The sequence below is a fragment of the Lactuca virosa genome, chromosome 7 (genome assembly GCF_052849685.1).
Source record: "Lactuca virosa cultivar CGN04683 chromosome 7, Lactuca_virosa_CGN04683_v6, whole genome shotgun sequence".
NCBI classification, from domain to species: Eukaryota; Viridiplantae; Streptophyta; class Magnoliopsida; order Asterales; family Asteraceae; genus Lactuca; species Lactuca virosa.
In genome coordinates, this window is record NC_136432.1 from 151,806,831 (window position 1) to 151,818,329 (window position 11,499).

Sequence of the window (11,499 nt, forward strand, 5' to 3'; positions counted from 1 at the left end):
AGGCGAGGCCTTAGAACAAGAATCCAGTAGTATATGTTCAATTTTTGTGTTATGATATGATTGTATGTTAGTATATGTTAGCGGGCGGGGCCTAAGAGAAACAGATCTGTACACCGAGCGGGGCTCGAAGCCAGGCGGGGCCTGTTGTAGCGGGCAGGGCCCGAGGTAGTGGGCGAGGCCCAGTATTTGCAGTATGCGATTATGTGGATGGTATGTGGTAGGTTGGGGAACTCACTAAGCTTTGTGCTTACAGTTTTTAGTTTTGGTTTCAGGTACTTCCGGTAGCGGAGGGAAGAGCTCGGGATGATCGCATGGCACACACCATAGATAGTCAGCCTGGGATGTTTTACTCTGATAATAAGAACATGTTTTGAATTAACACTCTGATTTTATGTTAAGAATTATATTATGGATTGACAATTGTGGTTTAAGTAACGTTTTAAAAATGAAATTTTTAGTCGTGATTTTTGGGATGTTACAGTTCCATTCGACAACTCCATCATCCTTCAAAGATCCTTTATTGGTAACATTCCTCCTCACACTTCCCCGCATAAAAGTAAGAGGATTATTGGACTTATTTGACCCTTTCCACTTAACCTCAACAAGTAATCTTGAAAGATCTTGAGAAGCATATGCAAGAGAGAGATGAATTGTAAAAAGGGATTTTTTTGCCTACTTTTCATGGACTCAATGCCTTCGTCCATCCTTTGATTATGTGTCCTATAATTGCAAAAATGAATAACAACAAAACAACATGCTACAAATATCGACTCATGGGTAATGTCCCAAATACGATTAGTGATTTACAAACATATCAAGAAGGAGAATAACTATATGAAATTAAAAAAATAAAATAAAATAATGTGAAGTAGGTATTGGTCCAAAGAAGAATTTTCATGTGGAATTCCCCATACTTACTCATCATGAGACTGGGCTTGAACTTAAATGGCATCTCTATATCAAGTCTTGAACCAAATCGACTTCCTTTAATCAAAATTACCACAAAGTGGAATGTAAATTGAATAAGAATTCCGAATAATGAAATTACCAAATAAAAATTTATTAGGGAAATAGAAATTTATGTGGTGAAATTTAGGTAATAAGTGACAATCGATTTATACCTCTTTGATCCTCAAGGAGCGTACGTGAGAACAAATAGAGTTTCCTATATCAAGGGCATTATGGTTTCAGAAACTTCAAACCTACAAAAACCCACTTTAAGCAATCAATTTCAATAACCAAGAAGAATAAAAAAAAGATAAAGAATGAATATTTGGACATTGAAAGTTCAAGTAAATATGAGAAAGCCTGCACAAACAGAATAAGGATGTGGAATTAGCAGATTTCCAAGAAATTGATTCTGATCTTCGTAATCAACATGAGAAAATCTTGGTGATTGTTGATTTCTCGGAATGGATGAATGCTTGAGATTTTTTGGGAGCTGATCCGTCGTATAGAAGTTGGAAACTCTTAATTATTTCCAACGTTGGAGCGAAAATGAAGGCGGATGGGGTTTTAAGAGGCAGAAAGGGCATTTTTGGAACTTCACATGGAAACTTTGAGCGGAAAAATATGCTGGGAGGGGGCTCAGCAATTGCCACGTGGCAATTAGTTACTCATTTATTAAGATAGAGCAGAATATATATATATATATATATATATATATATATATATAGAGAGAGAGAGAGAGAGAGAGAGAAGGAGAGAGAATGAGCTAGGGTCAAATGTGGATTGACATCTATTGTGCGGACAGTTCTATTTTGTGAGAATACAAAGAAAACATGTTGTTTGATAATTTGAATATGTTCAATCTTACATAACTATTGTTATTATCACAAATTCTCACTAATTAAATCGTCTATAGGTTATTATAGATTTTTTTTAGTATTAATCTTTTTCTGTTATAATGTTGTCAGAATGTTTATTGATTCGTATTCTATAAGAATGAACATGAGTGAAAAACGATGAGTGAAAACAAAAATTAATAAGAATTAGTGAGAATGCATGAAAATGACAATAGTTGTGTGAGGTTGAACGTATTCACATTACTAAACAACCTATTTTTTTAGTAATTCTCATAGAATAGCTATGTCCATACGTCCGCACAACAGTTGTATATCCACATTATTATCTACCCCTATATATATATATATATATATATATATATATATATATATATATATATATATATATATATATATATATATATATATATAGAGAGAGAGAGAGAGAGAGAGGTAGGTTCAAATATGGATTAACAAATATTGTGTGGATGTAGGGATTAATATGGACCAAGTATTATTTAAATTTTATAAATAATTAATTAAATCTTCCACCCTTTAATTTAGGCAAATTACTTTATTTAAAACCCTACTGCCTATTTCATCCACACCCACAAAATCGCCTCCCGCTTCCATCGAAGATGTCAAGATCGTCGGCACAAAACCGCCTCCTGCTTCCATCGAAGATGTCAAGATCGTCAGAGGGAAGTTCTCAGGTGCGCTGTCCGCCATTCCGGTTGTCGTAACCAATCAAGATCGTCTCCGGGGTTCGAAGAGGTTGAAGAGACAGAGGGAAGAGGGGAGGTCGTCGTCTCCGGGGTCGGCGAGGCCAAAGGGGAAAAGCAGCGCAGGGTCTGCTCTGGCAATCAAATGTGAAGAGAAGGGAGAAGGCTGATCTGAGATGGTCAAGGCAAGCAGCAACAACACACGATCTGGGGAGATGCGAAGGAGGCTGATGCCCTCCTGACCACTGTGTGCTTCATCGATTCAGCCGACCCTATTCTCTTAGCCATCATCGATTTCTCCCAGGTAAGTTCTCGATTCCACAAAATCGGTATGTTGTTCGATCCCTTAATCTAAATCTGCGTTTTTTAATTTTATTTTTTTGTCAATTCAATTGATCAAAGTTTTCTTCCTGAAATTCTAGATTCGTTTTACCTGTGAGTATTTTGGTTAACAGTATGCTTAATTGATCATTTCATAATTTGTTTTACATGTTATTCTTTAAGATGCACTTCAAATCTTCTTCAAATGATAGTTGAAGAATGTTGTTCTTCTTCAAGAATGACATTTTGAATCTCAACCGGTCAAGAAAAAGTTTGTATCAATAATGATGTATATTGAGGCAACAAGTTGTATGTATTTATATTCTTGAACTTCATTTTTTGTATATGTTTTTTTTTCAGGACCACTCGGAATGTAGCAAAGTTATTTGGAAACACAATGGTGGATGGAAATTAAGAGACATTTTCATGACAATTGAGATTCACCACCCCAAAATGTCAAAATATAACATCATGAAACAAGAATGAGAATGAAGATTCTTTGGTGAATTGTATTCTTATAGAATGAAGATTGTTTTCAAGAATGACTTACTATAAAGCTTGTATTCTTATAGAATGTGGCAAAAATGCAAAAGATGACATTGTATTTTTATTGAATGTGATAGTAAAAATTGTTTTTGTTTATTTTTGGACCTTAGATTCTTCAATAATATTAATAATAGATGAATATTTTTTAAGAATGTTGTTATTCTTCAACTCATGGTTCAAAAATTTGTTATTATTCAAAATGTTCATTCAATCAGAATATATATTCTGTCAGAGTTTGTATTCAATCAGAATATGTATTCTATTAGAATATGTATTTTATACTCTTGGTCCACATTCATCCCTACATCCACACAATACTTATCATCCACATTATAACCTAGCCCTATATATATATATATATATATATATATATATATATATATATATATATATATGAAAATTATGGCAAAAATGATGATACCTTTATAAGGAAAAGAATTCTAACATTATTTGATTTTATATAAATACTAAGAAAAACGACCATTTGTAAGTTGTAATAACAATTTTGCAGAATAGAAAATACTAATAAACACCATCTAATCACGTGTAATAATGACTACAAACAAGTACGGATGTCAAAATTGTGCCAAAAAAAACCTAACAAAATATTACCAATTGAACCAATAAAATTGGTTGTCAACATGTTAAACATAGTAGTACCGTACCAATTGAACAATCTTGATATGGTAATGGTATACAATTTTGAATACCATTAAAATATCGTACCGACGAGACCAGTTCATTTGTAAGTATATATATATATATACCCGATCTACAAAACTACGTAGTTTTGATCACTTTTTAATTTTGTAATTTCTTTGAAATCGTTTTTAAGAATCGAAGTTTTACTTTTAATTGTTAAATACCATCATTACAATAAAAGTATTAAAAATATATATCATCTAACTAAAGATTTAAAAGTGTACGAAAACGCCGTTAAATTTTGAAGAACATTACTCTAGATTACATAATTTATGATTAAATCCATTTGAATTTCAATATTCTAATAATGATTAATGTAACTAATAAAAGAATTAAAAAACTGCAAATGAAATGTCGGGAATTTAAGGTTATGTTCGAGAAAGTAAAAACTCAAATTCATAACTTAAATATGTAATTAATGGCGGAAAAGAAAATGGATGAAGTGGAAAGTAGAAATTAAACCTTTGATGTTAGAACGGCGACTTCCCGTTAATAATTGTACGACAATTTTATTTTCTTTCACAACTAGGCGATAATTGAAGCAGAAAATCAAATAGGAATTGAGTTGTGTTGTTATTGTGAACAAGGAAAGATGTAGGTTTTAAGGAATATTTTTTTTCCCACAAATTAAACAACTAATCAAAACTACGTAGTTTTATGGATTGGGTATCTAAATCTATATACCCTTAAGGGTATATTCACTTTTCCCATATATATATATATATATATATATATATATATATATATATATATATATATACTAGCCGTTTACCCGCGCCAAGCGCTGGGCGGCAAATAGTTTTTTTTGGAAGATAGTTTTAATGTGATGATTAGTTTCCTTTAGACGTGAGCTATTCATTGCGGTCTTTTGATAGACTATTTTGTGTCGCATAGTTCATTTCAACGGAGAGTTTCTAGCTAGGTGCATAGTCATACAATACAGCAAAAGTTGAGTATACATTTAAAATTTCATCTTACAGTTCATACTTGATTTTATAATATATAAATTACAACAATTTGCAATCATGTAGTTTTGTATATTTATAACAACAATCTGCAATCATGTAGTTTTGTATATTTATAACATGTCCAATATATAAACTACACCAATCTGCAATCATGTTGCTTCATCCGCTAGCCCTGCATTAAACATCAAATGAGCATATAAGATACATATTTAAACAAATTGTAAAATAACAAGTTCTTGATTGTACCTTGTTAATCACATAAAACTTCTTTGTACACAACGTTTGATATGTAGATTCCATCGTTATCAAATGTTTTCTCCGGCTTTACTAATACCTTGGGATTGTCCCGTGGTGATACTCCTCTGGACAACGCCACATAAAAATACTAACATTAACAAATATACTAAAATATTTAAAAATCAATATAGTAACTATCAAAAGTCATACTAAAAATATTTTAAATCATACCAAAATTAATCATATTTTTATAATAATCAATTAATGAAATAAGACATTTGTGTACCTAAGTCTGGACCCACCTTGAACTTGCGGTTTCAAGCCAACTTTGCAAAATCCAAAGCCTTCCACCTGCAACACATTACCCAATTCAAAAGAAAATATCCAAATAAACTTAAAACACCCATTAAAAAAAGCTACGACTTTAAAGTTTTGAGTAAAAAGTTTTTGAGTCAAAGTCAAACTGTAGCTGGTTTTTTGTTGGAATAAATTGCGTCAAATAGCAATGTAATTTATTGTCTTTTACAAAATACACAAAACACAATAATTTTTGGGTTTTAGATAAGAATGGTTTCTAATTACACTTACTATGACCAGTCATAGTGATATAAAAAAATGTTAAATCTATCATTAAAAAAATAAATAAATAAACAAATAAATCTATTATAACCGGTCACAATAGCATAAAAACATTCTATGACATGTTATAATGGTAATAAAGAGGACTTTTTTTGTGTAAGAAAAAATTTAGTTGCCATTTTGGAGAATGCTAATAGGAGGTTGGTGGTTAAACCTCATGAAAATAAGTTTGAGGTGCCCAAATGGAACATACGTGAAACTTGGTTACAATTTAGTGACATTGTCCTTTAAAAAAAATACAAAACTTAGGAGTTAAAAATAAGTAATTTGCAATTAAGTATATGTGTATTGTGTAATACATTTTAAAGAGGGGCAGAAAATACCTCAAATGCCCAGCCATCAACAACAAAAACATCTAATGAGTAGCCATCAACAACAAAGACATCTAAGAGGGGCAGAAAATACCTCAAATGTCAACTGCATTTTTTGCACATCCAAATATTCATCATTTGCAAAAAATGACGAGGAGGGAATTTATGTCTTTTGTATATATGAGAGATCAAGGGCAATTCCTGGTCTACCTTTTTGTGTTAAACAAAAGTTGTAAAGTCTGTACCTGACTCAGAAGCTTTGGTTTGTCATCTGAAAGTTAATTAATTAACTACATTATCTATTAATAATGTGTACAAGAATCTTAAACATGTTAACATCTAAACAAATGGAAGTGTGTAAAAGATCATAAAGCATGAAATAAATTAGAGTTTTTACAAGAGTGGGTTAATAACTTGTATCAATGTCATAGGAAGTTGTAACTCAGTTTTTTGGTGCTTAAGTTCATAGTGCACTTCAATAACAAAGATAATAAGATAATAAGACAAGTTTTGAACTATTTTTATTATGTAAATAACAATCCAACATCATGAATGATACTGAAATAGTGTTATATCAACATGAAATGCTGCATATGTGCAAATAAATCAGCATAGTTAATATATATACCTGGGAATGTCTGTGTGACTATTTACAGAATTATTTCCACTTGCTTCAAGTGCAAGGGCTTCAAGATTAGGTGCTGAACCAAAGGCAGGTGGTGGATGAATGCTGCCATAAAATATATATCATCAGAAAACAACATTCAAGATCTCAATATTAAAAGAGACAGAAATGGACAAGAAAATAAGGTAATGTTTGTTTAGGACTTAACATGCTGAATAATGTAAAATAATTCTTTAGTCAACCATTTAAATAATTATTAACATTGAAATTGTATCAGCTATCTGTTATTTATGTAATTCATAAGTTGACATTTTTGTGTCATTCTGAACTTCATTCATAACATTAATCAAACAATCATTTTTATTCTTCACTAATCCTAGAAGAAGGGGTAAATAGTCATTTTCTATCATTCATGATATAATGTGAACGTATCTAAACTTGTACCTTTGGGTTATCTGCTTCCCAGGTGAGCTGCAGTCAACTGACTCTTCTGAACTCTGAGAAACCTGCATATAGGCAACACAATTTAGACATGCTATGCAATCACAAAGAATTATTAAGATGAGAAAGATTATAATAATTAATAAAATAACATTAACATAAAAAGGCAACACGGTGGGCGTTCACTTGAGCCAGTCAAATCCTGTAACCAAAAATCGGAATCAAAACATGAAGGAGAGAGATGAATAAGAAAAGATTGGTCGAGATGATGTGAGAATTAGGTCAAATAGAAAAAAGATTGGAAAAACTTACCAGGTAAATGTCGATAACGACTGAGGCGTTGCCGAACCTGTACAGCGTCATTCTAGAAGGTTCCATGGCGGTCTCATCAAGCCCTAGAGTTTTCTGACGTGCGGGAGGAAAAGTTCGACAGATTTGCTGTAATTTGGTATGTAAGGTTGGATATTCGCCGTTGATCGGAGATTTCTTGCGATGTTGTTTGTTAGGTACCTTCGTTTTTCTATAACAGAAGGATTCGCTTATCGAGCGTAGTTACATTCGATCTGATGACAGTGGACGCGATTTTGAAAAGGTCTTCGGTAATGGTGACGCCTCTTATCCCGACTTGGTCTTCTTCCTGAAAGATGCAGTTGTACGAAAGGTCGGAACTTGATATGTTGGTGTGTACGGTGTGGAGGAGTTTGTATTTGCAATTGTGATGATCGGAGGGACGGTTTGAGAGGATGATCGTCGCGCCACAAACGCGGAAGACGGCGTAACATGAAGACGACTAATTTACGGTTTGAGAGGATGAAGTCGACTAATTTAGGGTTTTTGGGACTAATTGTTAGTCTAGGAATAAAAAATACTGTTTAATTAGCAATGATTAGTTGTATTAATAAGTTGTAAATGAGGTAGGTATTGTACCTCTTAAATTTCAACAAATATAATATGGTTAATAAGATAGTTAATATATATATATATATATATATATATATATATATATATAAACAAAACCATATATTAATTATCAATTGCATTTAACGTTTACAGTTTTAAGACGATGATTTAAGTCCTTCAGCCGCATTAGTTAATGGCTACTACCATGTTAAATTACAAAATTAACACGTTACTTTAATGTTACTTCAATATAATTTTTTTTAGTAAATTAAAAGATCTACATAACTAGTTTCTTCACTAATCATCAAAATTACTGGACGTATTAGTATATATTAAAATATTGCCATGAAAATTAATAGAAGTATCTATATACCATTACTAATTTATAGCAACCAAACATATTGGTACATACTTGGTACGATTATTAGCATAAATTTAATTTTTTTTACTAACTATAGTTGGTACGGTACACGGTTTAGAAGAAAAAGTATTAGTAACTTATCTTGTTCAATCCTACAAAAATATACTTAACTCTTTTTATAGTATAATTGTAACATCCCGTCCAATTAAATAAATAAGTAGATAAAGATTTATTTAATGAATAATAACCCTAAAATAAATAATATTTAGCGGGGTGTTGGTATTGGGGAGCCCATTGTTATAATTTTTGAATTTGGGGGTTAAAAGCGTAAGTTCCAAATTGGTTTTGTGAATATTTATGAAGGTGGGGACTGAAATTGTAAATAATTTATAGAAAAGGGGTTGCTTGGTAAAGTTTAGATCTAATTTGTGAAGAATTATGGAATCAGGGGTTAAACGGGAACTATTGGATTTCATTTGTAAGAGAAAATGTTGGGGAGGGGCCAGAAGTGAAAAAAAGAGCATAAGTTTAAGGGATGCAGGATTAAACCAGTTCATTCCCTCGTTGCATCGTGAACCCTAGCATACAGCCGCCACACATGAGTTCCAATCTGCCACCTATCCCTCCTCCTCACTATTCCGATCAAGGGGAAGGTGTCGCCTGCTGCTGTGTTGAGCGCCGCCCCAAATACCGCTGCCGGTGACGATGTGAGAAGCCGGAGAGATCCACCGGAATCCTTCGATGGGCTGTGAGCGATGCTGGGAGTTTTGGACGGCTAAAAACCCTCGGTAAGTTGGCTGCACTCGGATTCTTACTCCTCTTTCATCCGTCCGGTGTGGGTGTGTGACAAGGGTACCCCCCAGCTATCGTTGTCGGCTTCAACCGCCGATACCAACGCCTTTGGGTGCTGCCAGCCTTCAATTGGTGGCTAAATGAGCTGCTGTTGCTTTTCCGGCGACGCCTACTGCCTAAGAGTTGGCTGTTTGGGCGCATGCTAGGGTGACGGGGTTGCTTTCGGTATTTGAGGCGTGGGATGTATGTTTATGTGGCTGAAAATCCACTGCCACCACCACGAGGTGGTGGCTGCCGCCTCCTGCCGCCGCGTCACCACCACCAGCCGCCATATGGTGGTGGCTGTGTGTATTTGTTGTGATGAGTATGAGTATGTCTTGTGAAATGAGTCTCGTATTAGCATTTTTGGTGGAGGAATTGAGGGAAAAACCACCACCACCATCGTGAGGTGGTGGCCGCCGCCATGAGCCGCCAATGACCACCACTACCTGGGGTGGTAGTGGGTGGTGCTTGGCACAGTGAACCCTAATCGGCCCAAATGCTTGATCTGGGCTTGTTGGATGGCTATTGGGCTAGAAACCCTAATTAGGGTTTGGAAAACCCTAATTTTTGGGTTTGTTGGTTTGGGCCTATTGGGACCCGCACTTGGACCAATGGACTGAAGTTATAACTCATGACGATTTTATTGTATGATGGCTTAGTGGAATCATGGACTTAATGGGTTAAGTGAGAAACAGTTTATGTGGAAACCCTAATTTTTACTTGGGCCGTGTGTTGAGCCTTTTATTGGGCTTTGGTGATTAGGCCATTGATGAGCCATCCAAGAGCAGTCATGTGGACTAGAATATTTAGATGGGCTCTAGGGTAAGGCCCGTGTGAGGGTTTGGGCCCAATTTGGAAAATTGGGCCATAGTTGGGCCATTAGAGGACTTTTGTGAACTCATTTGGTATTAGGCCTTGGTGGGCCCATTGGGCTTGGATTAATTATGGACCGGATTGGTGGACCATAATTAGACCTAATAATGTGAAGGTTGTTCTTAGATCCTAATGAGGTTATTTGTGGGTTTGGCTTAGTGATAGGAGCCGGAGTGTAGCAGCAGCATTTATAGGATCTGTTCGCCATCCGAGGTGAGTCTTCTCACTATACTTACCTAGAGTGGTACTTATGTGTGACCGGAGGGTCTTATGTACTTACATTGAGAATTATGTATCCTGCCTTATGTGTTATGTTGTGCATTATGTCTTTGTGATATTATGCATTGTTGTTTTATGTGATATGTGCTATGTTCTGAGCTTACAGAGTAGGACCAAGAGGGTCCACAGAGTTAGGACCAAGAGGGTCCATCAGAGTTGTGGGACTGGAGGGTCCCACTGAGACACATTGACCAAGAGGGTCTTATGGAGTTATAGCCTCGAGTGGCTACAGTGTTGTGTGTGTGGTATTTTGGGGAACTCACTAAGCTTCGTGCTTACCGTGTTATGTGTTATGTGTTTCAGGTACTTCTCAGGATCACGGGAAGACGACGGTTCGATTGTACACACGAGATAAAGAGTTATGTTTTGGAGGATCCTGGATCATTAATTAAACAATTATGGATTTATGTTTTGTTAATTTGATAATTGGAATTTTTGTGAAATGTATTAAGAGCATTTTTGTGATTTAAAAATGAAAAATTTGTTTGAAAAATTAACGGTGTTACAAGTTGGTATCAGAGCCTTGGTTTGAGGGATTTAGATGCACCTTCGGGTATGTCTGGACTCAAACTGAGGATTTGAGGAAATTTTTCAAAAGAAATGATTTTCTAAAACGAGCAAAAGTTTCTAAGAGAAGAACGAGAAAGAGCGGTGTGTACAATCAGCCAGAGCCCGAACGGTGATTTCCCAAAATACCCTTACTTATTTGTGTTATGAGTTATTATTGAGATATTAGTGTTGCATGCTAGAAGATAGGTTAGGTATTTCATATGTTAGGGCTAGAGTTGCCTGATTTGTGATGTCTTAGCCTAGGGACTGTTGTTATCTGTGATGTGCTTTGAGTATGCACGGAGTAAGAATATCCAGCAGGAATCTTTTAGAGAGAGCTTTGACCAGAGGAGTAATCTAGGAGAGATACCTAGACGAGCATTGGAGGAGCCTACTGAGAGAGTAGT

The 11,499-nt window shown here is 34.8% G+C and overlaps 1 long non-coding RNA gene across 12 annotated transcripts; it reads right to left on the reverse strand.

Moving 5' to 3' along the window:
- Positions 1 to 5,013: 5,013 nt before the first annotated feature.
- LOC145127863 (uncharacterized) lies at positions 5,014 to 8,145 on the reverse strand. 12 transcript variants are annotated; one of them, XR_013716493.1, is made up of 9 exons: positions 7,609 to 8,145; positions 7,449 to 7,498; positions 7,300 to 7,361; positions 6,859 to 6,960; positions 6,476 to 6,501; positions 6,243 to 6,336; positions 5,583 to 5,631; positions 5,290 to 5,405; positions 5,014 to 5,215 (listed from the first exon to the last, which is right to left on the reverse strand). It is a non-coding gene; the product is annotated as an uncharacterized LOC145127863 (long non-coding RNA). The 12 variants fall into 12 exon arrangements; XR_013716489.1 differs by lacking the exon at positions 7,449 to 7,498 and having other exon boundaries at positions 6,243 to 6,304; XR_013716491.1 differs by having other exon boundaries at positions 6,243 to 6,501.
- Positions 8,146 to 11,499: the final 3,354 nt, after the last annotated feature.